This window comes from Mesoplodon densirostris, chromosome 13, assembly GCF_025265405.1.
Source record: "Mesoplodon densirostris isolate mMesDen1 chromosome 13, mMesDen1 primary haplotype, whole genome shotgun sequence".
NCBI classification, from domain to species: Eukaryota; Metazoa; Chordata; class Mammalia; order Artiodactyla; family Ziphiidae; genus Mesoplodon; species Mesoplodon densirostris.
The window spans coordinates 2,601,865-2,616,262 of NC_082673.1; positions in this window are offsets into that span (position 1 = coordinate 2,601,865).

The window sequence follows — 14,398 nt, forward strand, 5'->3', positions numbered from 1 at the left end:
AGGCTGTGACCGCGGTGGCTATGTGTGAACGTCCCAGTGCACTCTGTGGATTGCCGCTAGCATGGGTTACAGTAGAGGAATTCACCTGCGGTGTGTAATTTTCTCTGTGCATGTAAAATGGAAATGCCTTTTTTGTCCTCTTTCTATGAAGTTTATTATATAAAGTTGCAATTGGAAGAGCATAATATCAGAAATGTTTTTTAGGCATTTAGTGAAAAGTATGGTCAATTTCCTTTTCATCATCTGCATTTTTATTTAAGGATGTTTTTATCATCATGAACTGTTAGGGCTGGGAGGTCTTTGAGGATCATTTAATCCAACTTCCAAGTTTCGAAGGAGAAATATTGAGAAATTATTTTTCAACAAGATCACAGGACATTCAGACTGGCATTAAAGTCTCCACTTATACCTCAGTATTGCTTAGGGCTAATCAGTAATTTAGCTTTCCCAACTTTAGATAAAATAGTCATGAATATTCATTGCTAGGAGAAACACTCAACAAATCTGCCTTTTTTTCCATGTAAGATAGGACCACAAATATCCCTAAAGTGATGAAAATTTGTTTTAATATCTTTTTGTATATTTTAGATAATGCCAACTTTGGGTTAAATAAGCATATTTTATATTCTGGCAGCTTTATTAAAGCTATCAGGCCTTTCTTAAAGAGCTGAGTTTGGCTTCTTGAGATATTATTTGATTCTCATTTCAAGCTTTTAATATAAATGAAAGAATATCTATATGCTTGTTTATATATTCCTATCTTAGCTTTAAATATGAATTGACGAATATAAATACACACATATGTGTGTGTGTGTGTATAGGCATGCTCATGTGTAGATACGTGTGTGACATTTGGACTCCTTGGAAGATTACTCGGATGATAGGTTATGACAGAAATTTGCTTTCTAATGCTCCATTTACTGACAACCCAGCATATAATCAACTCTGAATTTTTATGATTTTCTTCATGTAATATTCTAAGAGATATTATAAATAGTTTGTGTCCTTTTTGTGTATAATTTGGATATTTAATTGTAGTCAGAAACTCAGACATGTTTGTAGAATGTGTTTTTAATTCTTGCAAAAAACTAATAAGTGTAGGTTAAAAATACTTTGGCAAGAAGGTGATTATGAATACTATTAAATCTGGCATATAGCCCAGGAGAAAGACTTCAGCTGATAGAAGACTTCAATTTATTTCTATCTGGAGAGTGTTCAAGAGCACTTGGGAAATGGAAATTGCTGCTTGTAATGTCTTAAAACTGCTTGCTCTGCCTTCTTACAGTTTAAATTCAGTCATTATGTGTTCAAGGTTACAAAGGCACTGACTAGTATTTAGAAAGAGACAAATCAAGAATCATATTGCTTAATGGAAATATGACATAAAGGTTTTAAATACAACAAATAAAGAAACTAAGATCATTAAAAAGGAAACCAAGAAATTGAAAAGGAAGAAATAAATTGAAGGAAAGGTGAAGTAGAGGTGGAAATGTCTGTTAGAATATTAACCATAGAAAAATTACAGATGAAAGGGAAGGATTTATACCAAGAAATGTTTAACATCTGCAAGTCTTAACTTACTGTTTGTTGTTCAGTACTTTTTTATAGGAAGATAAAACGTGTACTGAAAGTTCATGAAAGGTAAAATATAGTATAGCAAATATTTTGAACAAATATCTGTTTAACATAAGCCAGGCTAAAAAAAAAAACCCACTGTCAATTCATTAGAAACTACTTAGTGTCCCTTTCTTAGCATCACCCTTCTCTCCTCCCTTGGAGATAACCTCTATCCTGACTTTATCAAGTCCTTAGAGGGACTTGCCTGGTGGTCCAGTGGTTAAGACTCCACCCTTCCAATGCAGGGGGTGCCGGTTCGATCCCTGGTCGGGGAGCTAAGATCCCACATGCTGCACGCCATGGCCAAAACAAAAAAGTCCTTAGAGGAGTGGGGTAAAAACTGGTTAGACACAAGCAAAAGTGGAATTAGAGAATTAGAAGGTAGATTTGTTGGAATAAAGTAGATTTCAGAGTGGTTGAGAGTCATGGAGACTACAATGCAGAGATCCCATGCAGATCCAGGAGGAGCTCTAGGAAGAGAGGTTAGAAACAAAGAACCTAAGACAATGTTTGGAGAGGTAACAACCAGGCATTTTCCAGAAATGACAAAAATCACGAGATTTCATATTAAGAATTGTACTGACTCCCAAAGAGGGCTTAAAAAGAATCTATGCCTGGTGCATTATGATCAGAAAATTGAAAGTCAGAGACAAAGTTTTTCATTCCATGGTAACTTTCAGATTGCCGTCGAATGTATAGCAATTACACTGACAGTTAACTCTACACCAACCAGAAGGCAATGACATATATTGAGGGTGTTAAGGAAAAATAAAATTGGTTTCCTTAAGTTTTCTATCCAGCTAAATTATCTGTCAAGGAAAATAAAGATATTTTCAGACAAAGAACTGAGCCTTACTTGGGGGTATTTGCTAAAAGTACTACAAATACATGTGCCTCAGTAGGAAATTGGATCCATAAGAAGATGTGATATGCAAGAAGCAAAGGTGAAAACAAAGCATTTTTAAAACACGTTGATAAATATGAACTAACTGAGATTAAGTAAAGTACTGACCAAGTTTAAGTAAGGGAGAAGAGAAAATTTACACCACACTAACCAAAAATTTTAAGGACAGGAGACATAATTAAATCATTTCCAGGCCTCTTTTCTGAGATGGAGAGGGATACAAAGTTTGGATTTTGATAACTCAAGAAGGCCTCTTAAAAATTACACTCAAATACTAAAAAATAGAAGAGAATATCACTTCCATGCTAGGAGAAGAGAAAGAGTGATTAAAGAAAACTGTGTCAACCTGAGTAAAGGAAAGGAGAGAGAATTTTAAAGGTAAAGTGTTTGATGTAAAAACACTCAGGTTTGCATAAGTAGAGTTTACTTATTGGCTTTTTTTCCTTGAAAATGTGCCAATAAACACATTTGGTTTAATGAAGAAGGATCAATAACTTTTATTAAAGGCAGTCCGCCCCTACAGCTACTTTTTCTTCAAGTCCCTAAAAATGTAGTTCCGAGACATATCAGATTATCTTCCTTTGCACTTCTGCTGCCAGGGAACTCACTTCCAAACATTTCTTACCTTGATTATTAGTAGCTTTCCCTATGCTCTCCCTTCCCTCCTGCTGGCATTTTATTTTTCTGTAGCACTTTACACCTAATTCTAGTATAATGATTGCCAAGGAATACTGTAGTTTTACAGACTGTGTGTTCTGTCCTCCGTCCCCGTAGCAACTGCAGGAGCATAGGAGGGAAGGTGTGTGTCCTGTGCATCTTCATCTCTGTTCAGTATCTACCATTTTACTAACATACATCAGGTATTAATATTGCCAAAATTAAGTTTTTATTGCTGAAATAGATTAAATCAATTTACTCTTCAGCCTATATTCCTCACAGGAGTTAAGGCTGTCTCCACAACTTAAGCCTAATAATTAAGCATTTTATCACCCGAGTAAATCTTTAATTTCTGCTTGAAATAGGGACCTGCCCATCCCCGTGGGGTCCTGGTTGGGCAGCGTTAGGTGGTGTGAGCCATGGGATTGACACACCAGAGGTCAGTCAACGTTTTCTGAATTGAACTGTTTAGCACCAACCTCTTAAGTAGCAATAGATCAATAATTTCTTGTTTCCATTGACATGTCTGAGGGAAAAAGTTTGTTTTCCCCTAGAAATGTTAATATCATGAAAAAGATTTTCTGTGCTCTGAAAAGAAGGTGCAGAAATGAAATTCTTTCTTGGTAACTCCTGGGGGAAATTACTTTTAAAGGACCCAAACATTACTTTTAGGCTTTCAGTGTGTCGAGATTGAAAAATGCTCTTGAAGAAATGGTGTTCAGTTTTGTTTTGCTTGCATTATTTTGTATTTAATGTCTGTTCTTTGGAAGCAAGGTACCTGATTAGACATTTGCCCTCTAACTGGCTCCCTTATTTCACACCCAGCTTGTCAGTTTCTTGCATTAGTTTCATTTTTTCTGTTTGTTCATCTGCATCAGTTGGTGTCTAAGGTCCAGTTCATTTCTCAGGCTACAATATGCTAATGATTTCTTTCTGCTAGTGGGTTGGCACTGAAATCGCCATCTGCTTATCTTTTGTCTCTTGCAACTGCATACTTGTAGATTTGTGTGTTGAGACTTTTAATTGGTCTTGAAATGGCCCATTAATCATTCACTACATTTATAAAAGAGGCTTCTTTTATTTGACTGGTGCAGAGACTAACTATTTTAAGATGTACCCTTTTTGTGTCATCTTAACAGATATTGTATCAATTTTCTTTAGTTCTTTTAATGTCCTTTTAAGCCAAGATCACAATTACCCAAAGATTAATTTCCTTCCCTAGACAGGCCTAGCAAATGATAAATAAAATTAAAAACAAAAAGAGATTCAAGAAAAGGAGTGAATCACGGTGTGGGCACTCGGGTGAGCAAGCCTATAGTCATCAATAGTGTAAATAAAAATGCTTTTCTGTGTAAGCATCATGGTCAAGGACTTTTTAAAATCTACCAGAAGTGTGGGATTTAATAAAATAGCGCTGGGGTGGGACTCCTGGCCACTGTCATGAGAAGAAGACCCAGAAATGTCAACCCACTGTTCCCGTCTAATTCCTCCAGTGAGAGGCCCGCGTACTGCAAAACAAACAAACAAACAAACAAACAAACAAAAAAACTGAGCTGCATACACCAATTTGCCTCATTCTCTTTCGAGACTCCACTAAAATAACAGCTCAGATGGTCAATACAAATAAATATACCCATGACAATCAAAAGGCCAGAATGGGGGAGGTCACCGACAGACAGGAGATTTTAGCAAATTCTGGAAACATGTAAAACGCATGGGAGAGGGCTGACAGATGAGACAGACAGGGAGAGGTGTCGGGCAGGAACCACTGGATTCTCTGGGCCCAGAGACCCTGCGTGGTGCCAGGGCAGGAGAGCAGCAGGGAGCTGCAAACAGAGAGGCTCAGGAAGCCCCTCTGTGGATGGAGACATACAGTCAATCAGTAGCTGCCACCCCTATAAGGACACCAACTGCTAAAAGGAAAGCACCATATATATAATTCTTAAAGAAATTGAACAAATTGACAGAAGAAAAAGAATGGATTCTGTGTGGAGTTGAACTAAAGAGAAGCCATTCTCATTCTAGTATTTTGGGAGGAGAAATCTCTCATTTTCCCACCCAACCGTCCAAGCTAAAATTCCCACCAAGGGGAAATTTTGTAAGAAAACAGACCTACCTACAGGAATGCAGAGGAAGCTCAGACCATCTACCCAATGTCTTCAAGTATGAACAGACAACCAAGGAGCACAAGGCAGAAGAAGTTAGTCAGGACCATGACAAAGAAAGACCAAGAGAAAAAGAAGGAAAACGAATCCCAGAAGAAACAGGGAAATTCAAAGAACTAAGGAAAAAGGAAAAAGTAACAAAACAGATGATGATGAAAACACTCAGAGACCTTTCAGGAAATATCAGTATATATATTTCTTTAAACAACAGGAAGGAAACTAAAAGCCCTGCCTTTCTTGTTAGTCTGTTCCCAACCCCTTCGAGCCCTGCGTGGACCCTAAGATGAGACCCCCCTCGATAAAGGCAGGACCAGCCATCCCTGCTGTGGGGCCTGGGTGGGTTCCCAAATGCCCGTCAGGCACCAGTAAGTCCCTTCCCAGCTTTGTAGCTTTCAGTGCTGCTACTTAGTAAAAATAGAGCAGGGGCTTGTATTTCTCAAAACACATCAAACTTCAATGTGTAAAATTTCTATATTTAATTTAAATATGCCACATTTTAAAAAATAGGGCAGGGGGTTTGAGAGTCTGGTGGTTCAGTGGGCGTCTTGCTACATAGGAGGAAAGTAACACTGATTCATCAGCAGAATGTCCCCCAAATTAGAGGTGATACCCCAGGGTTTTTGAGGTTATTGATCATCATGAAGCTACACGTTGATTTTGCCAACATGGGCCTCACTGCTCACACCTGCTAGAGCCAGAGAGGGAGTCCCAGGAAAGGGAGTTAGAGCCTGAAAGAGTCTTTTTCCTATCCAGACCCTACACTTCCTCACATGCCTCCAGCAAAACAAACAAAACTAAAGCATGTAATTTTATGCATTATGATTCCTGTGCTTCTATATGCAAATAGGATTGGAGTAATGGTATGAGAAAGTGGTTGACTAGCTTTTTTATCTTTCAATTTTACCCTCTGTTTTGTGTATTAATATTAAAGGGCATCCTTTTAGAAACCTACAAACTCCTAATTCAGATTTTTTTCAGACTTATTTTAATTCAAGTAGATTCCTGATTAAGTTGAACTATGTAATTTTTCATTTGCTTTCTTTTCAGGAAAAAATACCGTATCTTCAGCTAAAGACACAATAAACATGTTAATATGAGGCATTAGAGGACATGAAGTAGATTATCCTCATCTGATAGAAGACAAAACAAAAGGAGGCTGTCCAGGTGTTCCCTTGGGGTCCACTGTTATTTAATAAAGCGTTATTAAGACAGAGCCTTCATCAGAAAAGTGCGCACATCCTGACTTTCCCCAGAGAGAAGGCAGCTGTGCAGCGACCATCCAGGAAGATCAAAACAAGACAAAGGCTTTGCTAGGCCTGCAGAAGGCCCTGCAGCCCTAATCCCCCCCCCTCCAATGGTAACTGCTGACTTCTCACTATGTCTAGTCCTGCTATCTGTTTTTGAACTTCTAAAAACAAAATCAAAGTATGCCCTTTTCAGTGTCTGGATTCGTTTTTCTCAAAATGTTTCTAAGATTCATATGTGTTATACAGTATTCTACTTTATGGATACTCAACAAATGATTTCTCGCTGGTTGTTGGATGCTTGGATAGTGTCCAGGGTGCAGCTGTTATAAATGTCACTTCCGTCCACACTGAAGAACACGTCTTCTGGTAACACAGACATGCATTTCTGTTGCGTCGATAACTAGACACGGAACTGATAGGTCTCGGGATGTGTGTGTTCAATTGTAGAAGTTTCGGTGCCATACGTTTTCGAAGTGGTTTCACCTCATTTGTGAAGTGCTGTTCGTCTCTGTTGCCCTATTTCCATTGAGTTATCCATCTTCTCTCCATTGATTTCAGACCATAGAATGTCTTGAGTAACTCCATTTTATGGTACAAAGGTGCAGACTCTGCTTCTTAGGCAGACAACAAAATGTCCTGACCTCCAGGACAGCCACTGTGTTATATAAACAGAATGTGCAAAGCAGAAGTAAAGGATGTCTAAAGAGTCAACACTCACAGTCTCTCTAATTTCAGAAGGTAACCAAAGTCTCTGGCTGCGGGGTTTCAATTTGGCTGACATGGAAGATACTTGGGAGGCACAAAATCAAATTGGTTATCCCCTGGCCTGGTGAGTAAGATAAAAAGGTCTGAGGAATTAGCCATAGTTTCAGCTGACATTCAGCTCTGAGGGATTTCATGGCTCTTCTTGGTCATCTGGGGAAAGTCAGGATGTGTGCACCTTTCTGATGAAGGCTCTGTCTTAATAACGCTTCATTAAGTAACAGTGGACACCAAGGGAACACTTGGACAGCCTCCTTTTGTTTTGTCTTCTATCAGATGAGAATAATCTACTTCATGTCCTCTTTTAGACCCTTTTAATCCTGGGTCTAAAAACCTGGTGTTCAAACTGGAACTGGAAGAGGTAACTTGATGTGGTCCTTTTCTCAGGTGATGCTCTTGAACGGAAAGATGCTGTGTAGGCGGGGGAGGTACATCTCTACTCATTAAAACTTTTAAAGTGAAGCTAGACTAATAACTAAGATTGGAGTCATAACATGACACATTGCAAGTGACCACATGCTCATTTACATTTCAGAACAGAGAGAATTTTCCTGTCTAGAGAAGACAAAGAATGACGCATCTGATGTAATATGATGATTATTTGAAATGAATTAACTATACTGCTGGAGGAGATAGGAGAAGTAACGTGCCCTGTTTTCATCCCTTTAGCATGAGACCCTTTCAGCCCTCAGTGTCCCCCTGCAATTCATCCAGTAGCAGTTTCCAAAGCTGCCATTTCAGAAAGCCTTCTCTTGAAGTCAGAGCAGCACAGCTGAAGACAGAAGGTTTGCGTTTCCCTCAGAAAGCCCGTGATGGAATGGGGAAGCGTGCCTTCAAAGCAGAGGGCCGAGCAAAGCAAATCTTAGATCCACTAGCGAGGCTTCACGCTCCACTGCAAAATTTAAACATACGCCCGGCACCTCACTTCTGAACACAGATTTTTCAAATCATCAAAATGACACTGACAGGGATCCACAGCAGTCCGCAGTGAGGCACCTGCAGAAAGCGCCCCAAACACAAAAGGCACCACGGAAAGGAGTCTCACACCCGATTCGTGCTCCTAGAGAGGACACGGCAAATCACACTTGACTTCTCAGCAGGAAGCTCTGGGACTGGAAGTGAGGACACACAAAAAGAGAAGCTTTATTTTTACGTTTACATAAAATCTGTTTATTTAATCACAATGAGAAATATTTTTAAAAGAAGAAAATAAAAACATTAAAGGGAAACAAACACCTCTACTTTACTCATAGGCTTCTTTCCTATAAAATCATTATTACAGGACCAGCACTTCAGACACTTAACACAAAAGCATAATAATTACAGTAGAATGAAAGGATGTTGTTGGAAAGGAATAATTTCTAGCTGCTTTAGACTGGAGCCTGAAGTCAGAGCTGCATCCTCTGAAATTTGGCATTATAGCTGGTGGTCACAAGCGTTCTTCCCAAGGCGCCCACCTGTTATAAAACCTACAACGGAGAGGGGCTTCCCTGATGGCGCAGTGGCTGAGGGTCCGCCTGCCGATGCAGGGGACGCGGGTTCATGCCCCTGTCCGGGAAGATCCCACATGCCGCGGAGCGGCTGGGCCCATGAGCCATGGCCGCTGAGCCTGCGCGTCCGGAGCCTGTGCTCCGCAACAGGAGAGGCCACAACAGTGAGAGGCCCGCGTACCGCAAAAAAAAAATAAAAAGCACAGGCAGGGTCTTCCCTGGTGGTGCAGTGGTTAAGAATCCGCCTGCCAATGCTGGGGATATGGGTTCGAGCTCTGGTCCGGGAAGATCCCACATGCCACGGAGCAACTAAGCCCTTGTGCTACAGCTACTGAGCCTGAGCTCTAGAGCCCGTGTACCACAATTACTGAGCCTGTGCTCCACAACGGGAGAGGCCACAACAGTGAGAGGCCCACGTACTGCAAAAAAAAAAAAAGAACTGGGACAAACACTGACGTGAGCCTGACCTTTGTGAGGTCTGTGATAATGTCTCTTTCACTGAGTTTCCTAAGACCTTATAGAATCATTAGGCTCAATGAACCTAGAGGACACGTAGCACATTCTCCGTGGAGTTCTCTTGATCAATCCCATTCCAAGGTGACATCTTAAGATCACAAGTGTCTCACAGCACTTACGGGGGTAAACGTTTCCTTATACAGCCACACCCCAGGTCTCAGGCCACCGAAATGAGGACACGAGTCCTCCCAGGGTCTCTGAAACATGCAGAGCGAGCACACGTGGCCTAAGAATGACAACAAAAGTGGTACAGGGAGAAGGGTAGTCAGGGCAAGAAGTTGCTGCTATGGATTTGCCTCTGGCACAAACGCACTGAGCACATAAAACCAACACGCTGCGCCGGTGCTGGACATCACCTTGGCAACCCCTCCTGACGTGAGAGCAGAGACGGGGCAAGAAGACCCTCTTTGTCTGGATCCAAATGCACCATCAGAAAAGGACCTAAGTTCAGGGCCCCAACCTTTCCGTGAAAAGGAGCTACTTCTCCTTTCCGCAAAACCTTGAGATCCCAAAGGAGCCAGGGGAGCGGCAGGCAGGGGAGGGCGGGGTCTGCCTGAGTCTGCAGAACACAAGCTAAGGAAATGGGGACTGGAAGCCTGCAGCTGAGAGGTCTCAGATAAGAGCCCCACGGTCTCTGAGAAGGAGCAGCGAGGTGGCAGCTGGCTTGGAGGCCCACCGCGTTCTGCCTCCATGTCCACGGGCCGGATGCAGCTCTGTGTCTCCAGCTCGCCCTGTAAGTCAGGTGACATCAAGATACGCATTCTTCTAGCTTCACTGCACAATAGCAAGTAAGAGTGATGTTAGAGCAAAAAATTATTCATACCGTTTAGAAGTTAATTAAGCGTCTGAACGGAGTTCTTTATTTCAGAGCACACTAAATTATTCCAAGTGATTTTAAAGGAAAATTAGACTGAATTATCATAATCCACTAGGCGCAAGAGAAAAGCTTTCGAGTAACTTATTTGCATGCTGTGCTGAATTCAGTAACAGTGGATTCTACCACAATGGATTCTAAAAAGAATGACATTTATCCTTAAATAGTCAACAGCAGTTAAAAATCATGCTGTACGAGTCTGAGTCCTCAAGAAGCTACTTCAATCCTAAATTAGAATAGTTACCGAAAAAGTCATGTTTCTAAAGCAGTTTAGGTAAAGTCCAACTGAGAGTTGTAAAAAGTTTTTCACCTTCTTATTTCAAGTCTGTATTTCTTTTTGCCTGAACTAACAGCTGTAAATGGTCCATCTAAATTAAGTCTCCTCTTTCCTGTCTCCTATGTCAGATTATCTGACAAGCTTCCAGAAAATGTGCTGATTATAGCATCCCCTCGTTAGGATCACTAACGTCTCCCCCGCATTTTCCGCTGCAGTGAAGGTTTCCCAAGATCTAGTGCCAACGTGTGACTCACCTCAACCCTCACAAGAGTCTAATCACCCTCTAACCAAATTTCTACTTGCTTAGCCCTGAATCTCCCCCGACCTTTTTGTTCCCTACAATGTCCAATGTTTAAAATATTTTCTTGTGCATTTCGGCTCAATTCAAATGGTACCTTCTCCACTGAGAACTGGATGATTGCTAAGGTCAAAGGTAACTTTACTTTGCTGTGACCCTTTAAGCATACTGAACACTCATGAGCTTTACCGAGTGTCTGTGAAGGGTAAGACAAGATCTTGACCTTCTCAGAGATTAAAGTCTGGCAAGAGGTAGAACACAAGAGATCAATGACCACATCTCACAGGATATGTATTCTGATAATGGGATGCAGGGAAGACCATGAGAGAAGAAAGGATCTAAACCAGATTTAAAGACAAAGAAAGGCGTGCCGAGAATAGGATTCTTTAGCTAGTTATTATGGACAAGCTGTACTCACTGGATGCAAAAGAGGCAAGATGGTTTAGGAAGTGGGAAGACAAGTGTATTGAGCACAGAGGCAGGAAGGAACATGACTGTTCCAGAACAGAAGGGGAGGGTCAGAGGCCTAAGTGCCTTCGGAGGGTCAGGAAGATGTAGCTGGGAAGCAGAGCCCTTTTTTCCTTCGTGCTCAACAAGGAAGTTTGAACTTTACCCTGAAAGCTATCAGAACACATTACAAGATTTAAAGAAATGGAATTTCTTAATGAAATTTTCATTATAAAGACATCATTCTGGTAGCAGTGTGAACAAATTGGAAACTAGCTTGAGAGAGAGACACCCACACACAAGCTAGACTAGTGGTTTCAACTCAGGAACAAGGGACATTTGGTGATGTGTGCACATATTGCTGTTTGTCACAACTGGAGCTGAGGGTGCTACAGGCATCTCATGGGAAGAGGTCAGGAGGTCACTCTACATCCCACATGGGCAGGACGGCCCACCCGTCCACAATGCCCAGGTAGCCAAGTGCCGAGCAAGAGCCTGATTTGATCTTCAAGCAGGAAAGGGTGGTGGTGACTTTTGGTGACAGTGTGTGGACCACAGGCTGCAGGGTTGCTTCCAAGCCCAGAAAAACAACACGATGGGAAGCAATTAAAAGGGTGCCAGAGAAGAAGATGTGGTCCATATATACTATGAAATACTACTCAGGCATAAAAAAGAACGAAATAACGCCATTTGCAGCAACATGGATGCAACTAGAGATTATCATACTCAGTGAAGTAAGTCAGACTGAGACAAATATCACAGGATATCACGTATATGTGGAATCTAAACTATGACACAAATGAACTTATTTATAAAACAGAAACAGACTCACAGACAGACAGAACAGACTTGTGGTTACCAAAGGGGGAAGAGTGGGGGAGGCATAAATTAAGAGCTTGGGATTAGCAGATACACTACTCGATATAAAATAGAGAACCACCAAGGTCCTACTGTAGAACACAGGGAACTGTATTCAATGTCTTGTAATAACCTGTAACAGAAAAGAATCTGAAGAAGAATACATATGTGTGCTTATATATGTATGTGTATCTGCCCGTATACCTATATAAACTGAATCACTGTGCTCTACAACAGAAGCTAACACAACATTGTACATCAACTATACTTCAAAGAAGTGTTTGTACACAGGGCACCAGAGAAGAGGAGGGAGAGTTAACGTAGCAGCAGACAGAGGCAGACCCCGCAGGGGAGGGCCGGGGTGCAGAGTGCAGCGCACAGCCAGGAAGCCAGCGTCCCAGGGCAGCAGGCTGGCCACACGTGGGGGCCTGGCGGACGTGGGAAAGCTGGGGGACAGCCGGGACCTTGGCCCTTGCCGTCCGCCCGAGGGGGAAGGCAGGGCCCACTGAGATGTCAGAGGAGCGGCTCAAGCAGGGCAGGGGAGCGCCTGCCGAGCCAGCGCCGCAGCAGGATGCGGGCTCCGCGCACCTGCGGGGCTGGGCGGTGCGTCCTGGCCTGACTCGGCTTTTCCAGACGCTGGAAACGTGCCCTGTGCCCATCTGCCATCCTGATCCCCCCACCTCCCCCTCTCACCGACAACACCTCCTTCCAGACACTCATGTCCAAGTCCTGAGAGCCCCCGGGTTCTTCTTCCCGACGTCTCCGTCCAAGTGGCTCTTTCCAAAACACCCAGAAAGTGCGCCATGCGGAACCTACACTGGCACCTCCCCGGCTGGGCCCCCCTCTGTGGCCCAGTCTACACCGAGGGCGCCCGAGCCGCTCCCACGCCCTCGCCCGGCCCCAGTCGACTGTCAACACAGAGGTCGGAAGACGGCAGAAGACTCAGAGGCCGCGGGATCTTTTAAGGCCGGTCAGGGGAATCCGTCACCTCCTTCTTCAACCCCCGCAGGTCTCACTCAGGGGCAAAAGCAAGTCACGGGGCACAGGACAAGGCAGGGCCGCTCCCCGATCCCCGAGGTCCGGGGCTAACTGAGCCTGTCCCTGCGCCTCGGCCCGACCACGCAGCATCCGCGCCAGCCCCCCATGGCGCCCGCTCCATGCCCTCCCGGCACACGCATCCTGTTCCCACCCGGCCAAGTCCTGGACGAAAGGCCCCTGGCAACCACTCCCTCCCGTTTCTGCTCGTCTGTGGAATCGTCAAATCCCTGCCTCAGACGTGCGTGATGCTCTGCAGCATCTTCCCTATCGTTTGGATGGCTTGACTTCCCTGACACAACGTCTTCCCTGATAGATCTGTACCTGTTTGAGGAAGTAATTAAAGGGTGGAGGGTCGGGGAAGTGATGCCATCAGAACGGAAGTGTCAGAAGGGATGAACAAGGCCTGGGAGGAAGTGGCGGCAGGTGTCACACGACGCAGGGACTTTGGGGGATGGGATGGCACAAGGGCGAGAGTGCGAGCTTGGGGCCCGGGAGCCCCACTCATCTCCTGCCTCGACCCCTTACTGTCTCTGCACGGAGACGGAGTAAACGAGACGTCAGTTCAGGGTGGTTAGGGTCACGTATGGAAGTCACTCAGCACCTGCTGGACGGCCGGTAGATGGCCGTGCAGCTGGCCTGAAGCAGGGGGCAGACGAGGCTGAGGGAAGCCACACGCTCGGAGCTGCGGAGCGGGGCTTGGAGGAGGGGGTACGCCCAGGGCTGCCCCCCACCTCCTTTCCCTCAACCGGCACACACGGGGGTCCGGGGCCCCCTGAGAGAAGCTGCTGACGTATCCCCACACGTGACTCCCAGGGCAGTGCCCTTTGTGAAAACCCGGGGCACAACTCGGGTTAGTACTGAGGCCAAAGCAGGGCCTCCCTCCACCTGCTTCCAAATCTGCACCGTGGGACCCTGCTCGGGCTTATCTTCAGAGGCAGGCCCAGGACTGGAGAGCACACTCCAAGGCCACTTAGCAGCCAGGCGGCCTGGGGGGACGCCAGGCCACAGGGACGGGGCAGGGAGCCGGGGCAGAGAACGCACGATGGGCCGGCCTCCACTGCGGCCATGTGGGACGACACTGGTCCAGAACATCAATCACCAGCCCTTCTGATCCACTCCCCTGTCTGTGGGGAGGGGCAGGGGAAGGAGAGAACGCAGCACCGCCTTGCCTGGGACACAGTGGACAGCAAGCTTCAGAATGAGCCCGAGAGAAACCAGGCGAGGGAAGAAACCAGGCGAGAAAAACCA